Source organism: Lygodium microphyllum, chromosome 16 (genome assembly GCF_053477565.2).
Source record: "Lygodium microphyllum isolate KBCC chromosome 16, Lygodium_microphyllum_v1.1.10, whole genome shotgun sequence".
In the NCBI taxonomy this organism is placed as follows: domain Eukaryota; kingdom Viridiplantae; phylum Streptophyta; class Polypodiopsida; order Schizaeales; family Lygodiaceae; genus Lygodium; species Lygodium microphyllum.
This window is the reverse complement of record NC_141150.1, coordinates 33,588,703-33,606,464: the sequence shown is the minus strand read 5'-3', so window position 1 is coordinate 33,606,464 and position 17,762 is coordinate 33,588,703. Positions and strand designations below refer to the sequence as shown.

The 17,762-nt window shown below is 40.4% G+C and overlaps 1 pseudogene; it reads left to right on the top strand.

The window, feature by feature from the left end:
* Positions 1 to 8,043: 8,043 nt before the first annotated feature.
* LOC148022679 (MFS-type transporter clz9-like) lies at positions 8,044 to 9,158 on the top strand (annotated as a pseudogene).
* Positions 9,159 to 17,762: the final 8,604 nt, after the last annotated feature.

The following is a 17,762-nucleotide window of genomic DNA, read 5'->3' as shown; positions in this document are numbered from 1 at the left end:
ATCACTCACTTACACATTAAATTAACAAAATGCCCAAAAAGAATAGGCGTCCCCATCGACTTCTCGCACAAAGAATCCACTTTGTGTATGAGCCCCGATAATAATAAAATTTTACGGAATCCACCGCAAAACCTCATGGAATCCACCGTGGAATATGCCTCCTGGCATCATACCCGCGGGGTGGGATAGCAATTGTCCTCAATTGCTATTAGCTCAATGTGGAGCTAATAGTGTGGGGAAAGCACTTAGATCTCTAGCGTGCATCCATTGGGCCTCTTCAACAGGATGATTTTGAAACTTGACTAAATATCTAGAATATCTACGACCAGTTCTAGTGGTCATAAAGTCAGTATCTATAATAGTTTCAGGCTCAAGGATTTCAGTTTCATCATCTAACAAAGGAGGGTTTTCATAGACAGGGTGTACAGGTAATTGGCCTCTAAAAGGTCGTAATAAACTGATATGAAAGGTGTTGTGGATTTTCCAATGTTGTGGTAGTTCTAGTTTAAATGCATTGTCATTGATTTTGTGTATGATCTTGAATGGTCCATAAAATCTAGGTGCTAATTTAACAACGAGGTGTTTATCTACACTTTGTAATCTGCGTTTTTCAATTCGTAACCAAACATAATCATCAACTCTAAAATTCATAGTCTGTCTTTTCTTGTTTGTTTGTTTTGTGTATGATTGCCGAGCTTTGGCAATCATATCTTTAACTTCATAAAAAATAGTAGCATGCATATTAGAAACATCATCAACAGTTTGAATTTTGTTTGATAATGATGTAACAGGTCTAGGCAATCAATATCTATAAATAACTTCAAATGGTGCTTTCTTTGTAGCTGTATGTGGTGTGTTATTATATGCAAACTGAAGTAAATGTAGATATGTATCCCATGTATGTGGTTTTGAAATGGTGTAAGCATGCAAAAGATCTAAAATAGTACTATTAGTAGCTTCTGTTTGACCATTTGTTTCAGGATGAAATGTAGATGAAAAATCAATCTTTGTTTCTAAGTTAGCAAACAAAGTAATCAAAAAATTATTACAGAATCTAGAATCATGATCAGAAATAATGACTTTTGGTAAACCATGATTAGTGAAAATAGTTTTCAAAAACAATTGAGCAGCTTGAGATGCAGTTAAAGTTTTCTTGCATGGAATAAAATATGCTTGTTTGCTAAACCTGTCTACAACAGTCCAAATCATATCATGGTTAGCTTTAGTGTTAGGTAAACCAGTGATAGAATCCATTGAGATCTGTTCCCATGGTCGTGATGGTATGGATAATGGCATTAGTAAACCATATTGTTTACCATGGTGTCTTTTAACTCGTTGACAAATTAGGCATTCAGATACAAAGTTAGATACATCAGTGTCCATGTGTGGCCAATAAAAATCTTCAATTAATGTACGCAAAGTAGATATAATTCCTCTATGACCTTGATATGGAGGACAATGAATTTCATGCAGAAAAAATGATCGAAATGGAATTGTCACACATAATCTTTTTTCATAAACATGAATCCATTAGTGTAAGACAGTGAATCAATAGGAATCTAATTATTTGCAAGTTTATTCCAATCAGCTTGAAAAGTAGGATCCTGATTATAAGTATCTTTCATAGGAATAAGGGAATCAAATGATATCACAGAAATATTGTGAATTGTCGGTATTCTACTCAAAGCATCAGCAACAACATTCTCTTTTCCAGGTTGATATTGTATAAGGGGATGAAAACTTTGAATAAAAGTGGCCCATTTAATGTGTCGGTCAGATATTTGTGGTTGACTAAGGAGATGTCTAATGCTTTGTTGGTCAGTTTTGATCATGAATTCAGATCCCATTAAGTAATGTTTCCATTGACGTAAGGCTTGTACTACAGCTAATAATTCTTTATCGTAGGTAGAATATTTAAGTTCAGATGGTTTGAGTTTGCAACTAGAGTAGGCTATGGGATGAGAATCTTGCATAAGGACTGCTCCTATTCCAGATCCACTAGCATCAATAACTACTAAGAAGAATGGTCTATTGAAATTAGGTAATTGTAATACAAGAGCATGAGTTAAGGCATGTTTCAACAAATCAAAGGATTTTTGTTGATTGTCAGACCAATTATACATAATACCCTTCTTTAAAAGTTTTGTCAAAGGTAATGCAAGTAATGAGAATTTCCTCACAATTTTTCTGTAAAAACTAGCAAGACCTAGAAAAGAACGCAATTCATGCACATTTTTGGGTATGGGCCAATTTAAAATTGCTTCTATCTTTATAGGGTCGACTTTAATACCTTATGATGAAATAATATGTCCTAGATATTCAATTTTTGTTTGAAAGAATTCACTCTTTTCTGGATTAGCATATAATTGATTGTCTTTTAATAACTTAAAAACTAAAGACAAATGTTCATAATGCTCATTCTCATTTTTACTGAAAACTAATATGTCATCAAAGAAAACTATGACACAATACTGATGTTTCAAAAATATGCGATTCATCATACAACTGAATGTGGCTGGTGCATTAGTTAAACCGAAAGGCATAACTAGAAATTCATAGTGTCCAAATTGTGTTCTAAATGCACTTTTGAATATATCAGATTTCTCCAATCTTACTTGATGATATCCAGATTTAAGATCTATCTTACTGAATATGGCAGATCCTTGTAGTTTATCCATAAGATCATCTACCCTAGGAATTGGATATCTATTCTTAACAGTAATTTTATTTAGGGCACGATAATCAATGCACATGCGATAGGTATTATTTTTCTTCTTTACTAATAAGACAAGTGCACCAAATGGAGAACTACTAGGTCGAATTAATCCTCTGTTAAGTAATTCTTCTATTTGATTTTGAATTTCTTTTTGTTCAATTTGGTTATGTCTATATGGTGCTTTACATGGTGGTTGTGTTCGAGAAATTAAATCTATTTTATGATCTTCAGGTCGTGAAGGTGGTAATCCTGGTGGTAAATCAGCAGCAAAACAATCTTGAAATTGGGCAAGAAATTGTGTATACCTAGGATGCATTTGTTTTTCTTTAGCTTGAATTTCATTCACCCATATCAAATAGGATTTGCTACTTTTACGTAATGCACGTTTAGCTTGAGTATGTGTAAGCAGTGGAAAATTATTGGAAGCGTGCATACCATGCAATGTGATTTGTTTTCCTTAAAAATAAATTTTAATTGAATACGTAGAATAATCTATATCAGGATTGTATTGATGACGCCAAGGCATTTCTAAGATAATGTCACTAGATTGCAAAGGTACAACTAAGAAATTTCTTCGTTTAGTATATTCACCAATTTTAATTTCTAAATTATGCACCTCTTGTGTTCCATTATATCTCGTACCTAGGAATGCAACCTTGATGCGATAATGTGTAGAAACAGTGTGTAAATTCAATTCTTTGACTAATTTTGCAAAAATAAAGTCATGTGTGCTCCCATCATCATTTAAAATAGTATTTTCTTTACCATGCACAAAACATTTCATTGTTAATAAAGAATGGGGAGTTGGCATACCTGGAAAAGTATCCAAAGTAGTACCAATGTCGTCATCCTCTTCCGTAAAGTCTAGCATTTCCTTACATTCTTCATCTTCTATTGCTCCCAGATAATTGATATGGACGGATGGCTTTTTGGATTGGCAATTGGTTGCTAGATGTCCAGGTTGATGGCATTTGGAACAAACTATGGGTTTTAGTTTGGTTATATTATTGGTAATGTTAGGAAGTTTAGGAATGTTGGGATTTGACTGTGAGGATGGCTTAGGGTTTGGATTTGTGTTTGATGGCAGGTGGTCGTGTCCAAGATTTACGAAATGAAGATGGAAGAAAACGACTTTGATTGAATATTCGAAAATTTGAATTGAATTGCTTGGAACCATAGTTACCATTAGTTGGAAATTGTTGTGGTCGCTTGTCTCGTACGCAAATTTTGTCTTCAGTGTCATGGGCCAAGGAAATTGCATCTTCAAGTGATGTTGGCTTGAACATATTGACTTCCGCATAGAAATGTCCAAGTAGGCCAGACATAAACCTGTGTTTATGAGTTGCTTCAGGTACATCTTCGAGCATTCGTAGTTGCAATAGGAAATTCCAGAAATGTTCAGTGTATTGGGAAATAGGTTCGCGATCTCTTTGTTGTAGAAGATCCCATTGCTTGATGGTTTTTTCATGGAATTGAGGAGGAAGGAAATTCTGTAAAAATTTCTTTTGGAAAGTCTCCCAGGTAGTGGGACAATCAACGCCCTTGCGGACCACAATCCACCATAAGGATGCTCGGTCAACTAAATGGTTAGTGACACATTTAATTTTGTCTTTCTCAGCATATGTTTCTTCATGGAAGTAATCATCAAATTGACTGATAAAAGCAAGTACAATCTTTCCATCGCGTGATCCATTGAAAGTGTGAAATTTGAAGTTTCTTTTACTTATCTTTGTTTCTTTGTGGATGTATTGGGCTTCAAGTGTTGCATCGATGGTGCGTCATATAATATCTTCGGGTTGCGATCCATCTTGGTCGATGGTAGATCGTTGCAAATTGGCCAATTGAACTTGCAAAGCTTGTTGTGCTCTTCGTTGTTCTTGAAGCTGCATCATCATCAAATCCAACTTTTGCTCCATTGTTGGTTCGGGTAGATCACCTTCAGCCATGAAATCGTCCATGTTTTGTTCAGTCATCCTGTAAAATTCCAAAAGACCTCACACTCTCAAAACCTTGTTAGCGGGATGAGCGTAGCTCAAAGGCGGGTTTACAAGGCTTGTATATTTTGTTTGGCTTTTGTAGTATCTCTCCTTTACAATTGCGGAATTTGTTGTCACAACCGTCTTCCAAGAAAATAGTGTTGCGTAAAGACTGCATATACTCTAGGTATGAACTTCTGTTTTTGCTGAAATTGGTTCAGCAAGTCTGCAAGTGTGAACAGGGACTTCCAAGGAATAGTAGATTGATTCGTGTGCTTCTAAGTACGAACTGCCTCTTAAGTAGTTGTTGAAGAAGACTTTAGTGGCTTTGGTGACTTGAATTGCTTAGAAGACTTGGAGTACTTGGAATCTTTAGTGGTTAAAGCTAATTGTGATTTTGAGGGCCTCAATAGCTTTTCGACGGAATTGGCGGCAGCCAGTACATACTCCCACCGTAGGCGGAATAAATCGATTGAAGAAGCTTTTTATAAGCTTCTTATAAAGCTTAATAAGCTTAATCATAAAGCTCTGAGAGATATGGAGGATTTCTTATCTGTATATTCCACGACTTGATGAAGAAGCTTTGTCGACAGTCCTTCGCCTATTGAGAGAGGTCCTTCGTGATCAGAGGGTGCAGAAGGGGGTTCTTGACTGCCAAGAACACGTTGGTATCGACCGTTCGCCACGAGACTGACTGTAGAGCTCGATCGTTCCAGGAGCTCCGCCTTCGCGCGAGATGGTAAGCAATTGGAAGCTCTCGATCTCAGCTTCGCTCTGATACCACTGATGCATAGATCGGACGTCGTATGCGCGCATAGTGAGCGTCAGAAGGTCCCCAAGAACAAAAGAACTCTACTTTTTACACAAAAACTAATGAAGAAAGCTTGCACGACATGAACAAGAGACCAATTGGGTGCAATCTCCCCCCATGCCTTGTGTGAGCGCTCCACAAAGCATGTATTTAATATATTATTCATCTTCAAGCTCAAATAATAGCCCAATAGCACGCTTTAGCTTTTGTGTTTGCTTTTGTGCCACTAAAGAATTAAAGCTATTGGGCGCCCAAGAAGTCAGGCGGTACCCAAATACAATATCCAATACAAATATTTAAATCATGCGCCTATGCACATACAAAAATAATAAATAAATATCAAGCGCTTTAATAAATAAGCACGACAAAATATAGGCGCCATGCCTAAGATATGCGCCCATAAAAAATTGATGATAATTTGAATACACGCTTTCCTCCAATGCTTCCCAATGCGACAGCTGCTCGCTCTACACATCAACTGAAGCATTCACAATTGTTAGAAAAATAATACAATTAAACCGACAAAGGTGAATACCTAGCAGTCTTCAGCTACAAGAATAAATTGGTTAGAAATCAATCCTAACCTTAATTTATTACGAGTGCACACTCTAAACTCATAAACGTTTATTAATTTAAATATGTATTTTGCAGAATCACCTGCTATGGAATCACCCACTTACACATTAAATTAACAAAAAGACCGAAAAGGATATGTGTCCCTATCGACTTCTCGCACAAAGAATCCACTTTGTGTATGAGCCCCGGTAATAATAAAATTTTACGGAATCCACCACAAAACCTCACGAAATCCATCGTGGAATATGCCTCCTGGCATCACTTACCCAACCATGACCTGCTCCACAATTCAGAAATATCCTGCTTTATTGCACCTTAATCATAATATTGCACTCTCTAATTTGAATTCAAATAGTGTCCTTCTACCTCAGCGGTAACTGAGTATCCAATCCTCCTACCTTTACCTATATATTCTCATTTATTCACATCATTCCCTACTTGCTTTTTGCAAGTGCTTTTGCTACAGACAAAATCTACTATAAACAAACTTGCAAACTCACTGCTTTCCTCCAAACATTACAACTCCTAGAAAGTACTTGCAAACTGCAAATCTGCTACTTTTCTCCCAGGATCATTCCTTGCTTGTGTGTCATAGGCCTAGTCTCTTGTGAGTTTGTTTAGTTCTTCCCTACTGCTACAAACCACAAGCAAAAATCCATCCCCTTTTCTCATCTACTATGCCCTCATGCTATCTACGAAGCGTGCTTCCCACTCAATCTTTTCTTGCCATGTCTGCTGTGTGTGAGTGCAAGGCATGTCTTGCTACTAGACATCCATTTGTCTCCCATATTTTATGCACCAATCTACTACAGAACAAGCAAGGGGGTAGAATTTGTCAATGTGGAGAAATCCATGTAGCATCTCCTACATTTTGCCTTGTCAAGAAGCAATTGACAGCTATAGTCCAACAACCCCCAAAGCCACCACCATCTCCCAAATTGCAAGTTCCACTTCCACCACCCAAAACAAGGCTCCCCAAGCTACTCAAAGTTGAAGGGGTTGAAGTTTCCAAACTTCCACCCTTGGGGCAGCAACCAAAGAAGAAAGTTCATTGCCGTGATTATGGATTTTTACTTGCCTAAGGTACATGATGCGGACTCAAATTTTTTTTTTCCAACAATAACTCAACTTCTAACATTGTGTTTTTATTGTTATAGTTTGCAGCCACCAATTGTGTTTATTAACACATTCTTACCGATTGTGTTTGTTAACACATTGCTAGTCTACTCCTCCTCCCATCTTTCCAAGCAAGAGGACAAACTTGCATAGGCGATCAAGGAAGGTGGTGAGCTATCCTCAAAATCGTTTTAGTGTTCCTCCTCCCAAAGCTACCCATTTGCACTACAAGAGGACACATCCCACTAGAACCACCAAGCATACTTAGCTTCAATCCCAACCTACTGAAGGGCCTTCTTTTCCTGAACTTGCCCAATCAAATGAGGGCCCTTCTTTGCCTCCACCAAACCCTTTGCCTCATCCACCCCAGAATCAATCTAAATGTAGTGCCAATAAGAGACACCAACGAAAATGGTCTCAAGAAGATTTGATGAAGGCAATTGCAGCTCATGAAGAAGGTACGTCAATTAGAGAATGCAGTAGGCAGTTTGAAATCAACCCAACATCATTGGCAAATAGGATTGATGGGAGATCAAAGAAAAGGTTGAAGGGCCCACCTATCGTACTACATGTTGAAGAAGAAAAGGCCCTTGTTGATTGGGCCTTTGGCATGCAAACTCCTGGTCATGGGATATCTATAATTTGTTTAAAGTTGAAGGCATCTGAGATAGTCCACCAATCTCGACCCAACCCTTTTAGTAATAGGATCTCAGGGAAAAGTTGGTGGGATTGTTTTCGTCGACGGCATCAAGAGCTCACAATTCATGTGTGTGAGTCTTAATAGGTCTTGAGCTATCAGTGTTAGGTTGGAAGTGGTGAAAACCTTCCATGATAAGTTGGCCATATTGTATAACTAGCATAATTACCCTCCTCAACATATTTGGAATGCCGAAGAGACTGGATTGCAAGGAAGCAAGGATAGGGGTATGCATGTCTTAGCTAGAAAAGGGTAAATGTATATGGCATGACCCTTGATAGTAGAGAGTGGTTGACTATCATGTGTTGTGTAAATGCAGCTGGTTATGCTTTGCCAGGGTACTACATCTTCAAAGGCAAGAAAGCCATGCAAAATTATTTGTTGGAGTGCGAAGAAGGGGCTGTAATGTCCATGCAAAATAAAGCATGGATGACGGGGCAGTTGTTTGAGGCATGGTTGGAGCATTTTCAACATGCTATCCCAACCCCAACCTCTCCTTCATCTCGACATTTGTTGATTGTGGATGGACATGGTAGCCACACGAGGCTTGAAGTTGTGCAAAAGGCAAAAGATGTTGGCATAGATACTGTCACTCTTCCATCTCACACCTCTTACAAGCTTCAGCCTTTGGATATTTCAGTTTTCAAACCCTTCAAGTCCTATTTCACAAAAGAGAGAAATTTGTGGCAATTGTGGACATAATCTACTCAAGCATCAAAGGGAGAGCTTGTTGGTGTTGCCTCAAGGGCCCTTGAAATTGCATGCACTGAGTTCAACATAAAATTCGAATTTCGTGCTACTGAAATATGGCCTTTAAATCATGACACATTGCAATATGAGGACATGCCATGCAACAACATGGATGTCCATGAGGTGGTTGCAGATTTGGAGACACAAATTGCGGGGGAGAAGACAACCAATCAAGATTATCTTGATTGTAGTGAGGTGCTCGACACCCCTATGCTTGAGGAATTGGAGGAAAGTGCTGTCGAGATACTTTCAAGCATGTCTGCAACCAGCCATGAACCAAAAATCATTCCACCATTGACATCAAATCCTTTGCAAAGTTGTACCGCAACTACAACATCCAATTTACTTGAGCTCCTACGAGTGCCAAGGGAGAATGTCACTATCAATCATGTCAATGGGGAGGCATTTGTGGACTACTCTCACTCACTCATCCTCACATCCAACCAATATATCGAATCCATGAAGGCCAAAAATGCCAAGAAGTTGGAATTGGAATGGCAAAAGGAGGAAAGATGAATTGAGCGCCAACAAAACAAGCAAGCAAAGATGGCTGCCACTAAAGCTAAGAGGATGCAACGAGAAAATGAAAAGCTTGCAAGGGATGAAAGGCAGTGATGGGAGGCACAGCTCATAGAATCCAAAAGGCAAATGATGATAGTCCTATCGGAGGGTTTAGTGGTGGACACTGGATGCTTGCAACCCCTACATGTTCCTACCGAGGCATCTTGATTGAGGAGGGCATCATGACTCCATGCAATGAATCAAAAGAGGCAAGGAGCAGCAATGTAATGTCATGCTCACTCCAATGGTGTTTTGTAAGAGGGCAGCATGGTTTTGTGTACTGGTTGTTGGTCGCATATCAGCATGAACAATATTTTTGTTTCATGCTACCAATGCAAGTTTAGCCAATAGGTATCCTAGCTCCCTTGTATTTTTGTTTCGAAGCCCTATTTCAAAAGGGAATTGCGCATGCGAGGGAGACGGGCCAAGATCATAAGTCTGCCGCCAAGGCAAGAAGGTTGAATTCACGATGGCCCCTAAAAAGGCACAAGGCACAACCGCAGGAGGATCATCTCCTAACATTCATGTGGACATTTCACCGAATCCACAAGTCGAGGTTTTTCTTCCTAACTTTGGTTTACGTCGTAATATTGAAATTATGCATCGTTAATTCATGGAAGTAAGATGTGCTTTTACGATTGATAACATTGGCTATATTAAGGGAAATAACTCGCAAATGAAGAATCGGTCATTTGTATTTCTCAAAGAAACGAACGAAAGAAGAACATAAGACGTCTATGCATTCTTAGCAAGTTGTTTTTATGCATTGCAAAGTAACGAATTTAGATCAACTAATGATCATCTTTACAAAGTCGAAATTATTATTGTACACTTCAATTATGCATGGAAAGATAAAATCGCATGCTGCATTATTAGACATCTCTCTCTTCGCAAGGATTCATTAATGAAGGTTGCTAACAATCGTAGGAATTTGCAAGGCATGGAAATGATTCTAGAGTTGCATGAAGTAGATTAGAATCTAGTCAGTTGGCATAAATCTCAATCAATTACGTAAGTAGTTACGAAAGGTTGTGTAATGCTCATTCAGCATACGAATAATTCATTCAGAAATGAAAATTAGGAAAAGGATGCATGGTTCGTTTTAACATAAACCCTAAAAGCTTAGCAGTATGAATCGTGAATGCATCAATGGAAATTATGCCGTAACTTAACATATGCTTTGATCTTAACCAGAAAAGTTAGGGTTTGTAAATCTAATCATATATAGGCAATGAATCATGTGATTACGAGGATGGTATCGTAATTATCTTCATGAGTAGACAAGTAAATTGGTTTACCCTAAATACCTAAAACCGCGAAGGAATCACTTAGGAATGGTTAAATCAATGCAACATATCCCAAAGTGCTAACTAGGGTTTAGCACGTTGAGGGCGTGACCTAGTTGCACTTATTGCCAGGTCGAAACTCTCATACCCTAAAAACCTGTCCACATTCACGGAATGCAGGGACAATAGGACATACTTGTGAAAAACGATCTAGGGTTTCTACCCTAAGGATCGCTCGCTAAAAAGATGAAACTCGGTTTGAATTGGAACCCTAGGACCGACAATGTTGGCCTAGTGCAATCAGGAACTGATTGGTTATGAAGACACCCTAACCCTATTTTCTATCTAATCATGATTCCGTGATTAGAAGACGCTGCTCGATGGGTAAAATAGTCCCATGGAATAGATGCAACACTTGTGCAACAAGTTGTAGAGTCGCATGATCTTGTGATTTGATCACAAGGGAATGGCCAAATTCCTCGGAATGAGATTGGCATATTCTTGCACAAGTTTATCTTGCAAGAGGATGAGTAGTCATCCTGATATAGTACCTTTCTTGGGAAAGGTGACCAAGATAAGGGGATTAGATAATTGCTTGGAAGCAAAAGACCAACCAGTAATTTGGAATAACATAGTTACTGCTAATAGAACTTAAGGTATTGGTTAAGTTGGGTTAATAGGATACAGCCCTAACCCAAGGACATAAGGGTTAACAAACAAACCCTTAGGGATCTTGCCAAGTCGCAATTGATCCTGAATCGAATGCTCGATGCATTCGGAGAGAAGGATTCACTCCTTAGCAATTGGCCAAATAACGACCACTAGAAATGATTGTACTTATAATTGTTTAAAGAACATTGTTTTGCCTTGTTTGTTCAATGAACTAAAAGATGAAAATATATCTAATGCTTCAGGTTGAAGGCCTGAAGGGAGAGGCAGCCTCAGTTACCCCCGACTGTCTGCCTGACTCTAACCAAGGGGGTTGTTAACCGCGTTGGGAAGGTGGACCAAACCCTCCGCGAGAGATCTGTTCGTTGAGCGCTACTTCAAGCAGGAGGACGCTTGGATGCTAGAGGGGGCTGTGTTTGTAAATCCCTCACCTTCCGGGCCCTGCACAAGAGGCCAACGTGACTCCGGATTGGATCTCGAGGCCCGCATACTAGTGTACGGGTAGAATCTTGGATTAGTAATCCCTGTGGATTGCTGGATAGCCTTCGGGCGGATTATGGATAAGCCTATGGGCTGGACTTTATAAATGTATTCCAAAGATAAATATGATAAGCTGTTGAAAAGGAACTTGTTTGACATTGCTTTTCTATGTCAAGTGCTATGATTGTAAAATATTATACGGCGCAACGAACAGAATCTGAGAAAGAGATAGAGAGTACACAACAAATAAGAGGAGAATCAGTAAATTCTTTAACTCCAAACAACTGATACAAAGATGGCTCTGTCTACCCGTGCGCTTCCACTGTGTGAAGCTTAGATGGCGATCTAGACAGAAGATAGGTGAAGAGCTTAAGGCTAGCTGGAACAACAACTTTGACTGGGTGAAAGATGAGTGAGTGATGGCTGCGAAGGGGTTTAGCTTTTATAGCCCGCGAAGGTCGTTAGGTCGGCCTGCTGACTCCGACCTACCATATGAGCCTCCACTAGTCGGCTAGGGAATATTCCCTTTACCATCGGGCTGAGGGTGCTGCCCTCGGACCCCCGCCAGGGGGGCCACTGGCCCCCCTGGGACCCCCCAGCCAGGGGCCGCTTCTGCGGCCCTCGGACCCCACAATAGGGGCCCCTTTTAACTCCCTTACACCGCAACTCGATGCAATGCGCCTCGAGTTGCTACCAGCTTAACCACTCCGTCTAACCCAAAGATTAGACCCACAATGGTCACCTTTTTGCCATCCGTTCACATAGACCTCATCTGATATACAAGTCAGGACTCCACCAATGTCTGGGCTCACACTTGGCTTCTCCTCATAATGGGGGCCTTACAACTTTGAGCACCATGGATCATTGGTAGCACCTAATGAGGGTGGGGCATTGATCATATCTAACAATGATTACGTGAAGGAACCGGTGCCTAACAGACTAATTAAGGAAGCTATTTGATGCATGTCCAACTAAATGTGGTAGGTAATTAGACAACTAAGATAACCTAAGGAAAGTGCGGAGGATGTGGGCATGGGTCCATCCTACGGATGGGTGGTCCCGGTTGGCCGAGAACTTTTCTCAATCATAATGGACAGCAAGAAGATCGTTTCAAAGGAAATGAATAGCAAGGGCGCTGACCTAGAGTCTAGGTTATAATAATTCCGGTTTATGCTGTTTTAGGGGAACGGAATGGGGCTATGCCTTATGGCAGAGAGGTCGAGCTTTGCATCCCTCTCGTTTCCCATTCTCCTTGAACCAAGTGTAGCGTGAATCCACTTTGGCCCTGGCGTTTCTGCATAAAGTAGTTCTGTCGGGGTTCGACGCTAGTTGTCATTTAGGAAATGACCATTAGGAAAAACCTTAATTCAGGTCGGTCCTAAGTGGGAATGGCCAGAATACTTCCGCTATGTGGCAGACGCGGAAAGTCCTAGATCGCAAACCCCGTGACATTCCATAGGAGTGCCGGGCGGAGCTTTCTAGACCTCCTTTCCGATGGACTACTAAGACATGTCCTGAAGGGAACAGGTGGACACATTACAGTTGGTATCAGAGCAAACCAATGAAGGATTTGTTTTTAAGAAATCTTAATAGGAAGAAGTAAAGTAAATGTTGCTGTTCAGAACATTTCCTTACTTTCGATGCTGTCTTGCAGAATTATGAAGCATGGAAGAGGTTCTTAGTGTTCCGAGTCACGTTTATGACCACGATGCATTCCTCGGATTATCGACAAAGGGTTGAGATGATGAACATCCTAGAGCGTATTTATAATCCATCGCCTCTGTACATGGAACGGAGATGGATGGGTGTTTCAGGGATCTATTACATTGCTGCCCACCGACTTGCGTACCTTCGAATCAACTTGAAAAGAATAAAGTGGATGGAGGATTTAAAGATCGTGAAGTTGTTCATCTTTGTTGAGGCTCACGCAAACGTGACCCTACACGTCAGAGGTCGAAGGTTTAATCAGAATAAGTATGTGTACGGGGAAGTGATTTGGGTAATCCTTGCCGACCGAAATCAAGGTGTTGGGTTGTCATGAGAAGAAGGGATATCAAAGGAAAAGATACCCTAATCTTCCAATGACCTATCGACTCCTGAAAATCAATGATCCCAATCCGTACTATTACTCAGTTCCAGTAGCTGACTACAACAACATCTTATTCTCCTCAAGTTAATATATCAGCTTGTTCCATCACCCCAAGAAATAATTGTACCTCGAAAGGGCTATGCCCATATGAATGGAATAAGACTTCTTTTTATCAAGGATTGTCTCGACTGTGAATATTGATAAAGAAGTAAAGTGATTTGGTCACTTGGCTAAAGACTGAAGTAGATATGTAATGTAATGTGGAATTCTTTCTGGGAGGAAAGACGACTTCGGTCAAACTCAGAGTCATGAACTTAGGTATCCATGAGTGTCTACTCGGAATGGATTGGCTTAAACCTAATGACGCCCACATCCATTGTGGAAAGGGCCAAATTTCCTTTCGAAACTCTGAAGGGAAATTAGTCACAACTCAAGGTGAGGCTGGGAAGCCAAAAATTCAATTGGCCAAAGCATTTCGGATTATAAAGGGAGTTAGAAAGGGACTACCTGTCTACTTAATTAAGCTCAATAAGTTAGATCAGAAGTAGGAGTCTAGTGAAGAACATTCATGGCTAAAGGAATACGCGGATGTATTTCCTGAAGAGTTGACAGAACTCCCGCCTCAAAGAGAAGTGGATCATGAGATCAAGCTAGTGCCAGGAGCTGCGCCAATTGCAAAGAGACCTTATAGAATGTCCATTCCGGAAGCAATTGAGCTAAAGGAACAACTCAAGAAACTACTAGATCAGGGCTACATCCGTCCTAGCAGTTCACTATGGGGAGCTCCAATACTGTTCCAGAAAAAGAAAGATGGAACACTTTGACAATGTATTGATTACAGAGGGTTGAATCAATCAACTGTCAAGAACAAGTACCCTATTCCTAGAACATATGAGCTTCTTGATCGTCTTCAATGTGCGAAGATCTTTTCCAAGGTTGATCTCAGGTCTGGTTACTATCAGATAAGGATCAAGGAAGAAGATATCCCAAAGAGGCCTTCAACACAAGATATGGACACTTTCAATTTCTAGTTATGTCATTCGGGCTTACGAATGCACCTACCACCTTTAATAGGTTAATGTAGGATATCTTTAGGCCATATCTTGATGACTTTGTACTCATCTTCTTCGATGACACCTTAGTCTATTCCAAATAGGAAGAAGATCATGAACCCCAACTTCGGATTGTCCTTGAGACAATGAGGTCACACAAGGTGTATGCTAAGATGAAGAAATGTGCATTCTTCAAACGTTAGATTGAATATCTGGGATTAACGGAAGGAATCTCAGTGGATTCGGCCAAAGTCAGAGATGTTCTAGAATGGCCAACACCAATAACTGTCAAAGAAATACACAATTTTCTTGGATTGACAGGATGGTATAGGGTCTTCATAAAAAATTATACTTTGATTGTAGCACCTCTGACAGACTTACTGAAGAAGAAAACATCCATTGCATGGTCAACTGCCGAACAAACCAGCTTTGATAGATTGAAGCAAAGTTTGGTATCAGCACCTATTCTAAAACTTCCAGACCTCAGTAAGGAGTTCGAGGTAGTAACTGATGCTAGCACACTTGCGTTAGGATGTGTGCTCATATAGGAAGGTCACCCTATAGCATACTCTTCAAGGAAACTGAAAAGCCATGAGAAGAATTATGTGACCCATGATCTAGAACTGTTAGCTGTCATCCATGCTTTAAAGCTTTGGAGACACTACCTGTTGGGTAACAAGTTCACTCTAGTGATTGATCATAAAAGTCTCAAGTGGATCTTTACCCAGAATGAGCTTAACATGAGGCAACGCTGGTGGATTGAAGTGTTGGAGGAGTATGATTTTGAAATCAAATATCGAACAGGAAAGGAGAATGTAGTTGCCGATGCACTCAGTTGCAAGGCATTCCTTAACTCATTAATCTTGCGAAATCCATCAACAGCTAGATCTCTAGCCACAAAGGTATCCATGCCAAACAACCCAATACTTGAGCTAGCTAGAGAAGAAGCATGCCATGACCCAGCCTATCAAAAGATGCTAAGGGAGATTTCTATCAAGGACTAAGACCAAAAGCTATAGGCTAAGTATCATGAATTCTCTATCAATAGTGGACTTGTCTACTATAGAATGAGAGTATGTATACCGGCAAGCCAGTCACTTAAGTAGAAGATATTGTGGGAAGCTCATGATTCCCCTTTCTCAGGACATCCTGGCTATGCCAAGACTCTCAATGTAGTTAGGAAGAGCTACTATTGGGAGAGACTTAAAGGTGACGTTCTCAAATATGTCACTGAGTGTTTGTCTTGTCAACGTATCAAAGCCGAACATGTCAAAATGCCAGGAAAGTTGCAACCACTTGACATTCCCCAAATGAAATGGGAATTCATCAGTATGGACTTTGTAATTGGTCTTACCCAAGTTCAGGGAGGATACAACTCCATCATGATTGTGGTTGACATGCTTACTAAGGTTGCACACCTTATTCCAGTAAATACAAACTATAAAGCCTTAGACATTGCAAGGTTGTTTATCAAGGAGATATTCAAGCTACATGGGCTACCCAGAAAAATCATTAGTGATCGTGATTCTCTCTTCACATTGCACTTCTGGAGAGCTATCTTTCAAGCCATTGGGACTCAACTCTATTTTAGTACAGGTTATCATCCCCAAACCGATGGCCAAACAAAGAGAGTCAATCAAGTCATTGAGGATATGCTAAGGGCACACTGCTGTCGTGAGCCAAAAAGGTAGATTCAATACTTGCCTTTGGTTGAATTTGCCTACAATGCTTCTTACCAACAAAGCATTCAGATGAGCCCTTTTCAAGCATTGTATGGTCATGGTTGTCGAAGTCCCCTAAACTTGTCAGATCCAACCTTGAGGGTTGAATCTTCAAGGCAAATGTTGGAAGAGATGGATGACCAAGTATAGTCAATAAGACAGGACATCCAAGCCGCCAAGGATAGACAGAAGGCATACGCAGATTTGAAGCATCAAGATAGAATCTTCGAGGAAGGAGACATGGTCTTCATTTGCGTACACCCAAAAAAGAGTTCCCTATCCTTAGGAGAGTGCAAGAAGCTAAGTCCAAGGTATTGTGAACCATACAAAATCCTCAAGTGCCTAGGACCTAATGCTTATAGACTGCAACTCCCTGAGAACCTAAAGGTTCATAATGTATTCCATATCAGCCTATTGAAGAAGTATATACCTAATCCTAGCCATGTACTTGATGACCAACAAGTTGTAATGCCTAGCCAAGGAGTCCTTGAGCTATGGCTTGACAGGATCTTAGATGTTAGGGAGAGACAACTGAGATCCCAAATCTTGAGAGAATGCCTCATCCAGTGGAAAGATTATCCTGAGGATGATGCCACTTGGATAGATGAAAGCACTCTCAACCATCAATATCCCCAGTTTATCTCGAGATGAGGACATCTCGATTCCTCCAAGGGGGAGAGAATGTAATATTTCTGCTAAAAAAAAATTACGAGCCCGCGGGAGTCTCAAGCCATGACAATTCCGGCATTGAAGATACGGACGGTGAGAACTTTAATGGTACACAACAACATGACTCTCCACTGGCAAAAATAGAGACTAAGGTTTAAAGAAACCCGCATATCTTCATATGAACCTCCTCTTGGGAGGAGGTCAAGAGGATAATGATATAATTATTGCAATTTTTTTTAAATCCTCTTCTCCCCAGCCGAAGCGTAGCTAAGGGAAGAGGATGGGGCTATGTTGGGAAATAGTAGAGGTGGAAGAAGAGGAGCCATGTGGGCACCACGTGGGGGAGGGAGGCCTTACCCCCTCTTCCTATAAATACCTCCCCCTCTAAGGGGTGAAGGAGGGAGGAAAATAGAATCGTGAGGCTGTCAGAAAGGAGGATAGTAAGAGAAGAAGGTCGACGCTAGAGGTGTTGATGCTGCCGTGTGCTGCGCTAGTCGCCGTACAGAGAGTCGTAGATTCGAAACGTGAAGGGAGTCGTGTGGCTGAAAGAGAGCCATGAGGTGGAGAGGAAGCCGCCACTTGGGCCGTGAAGT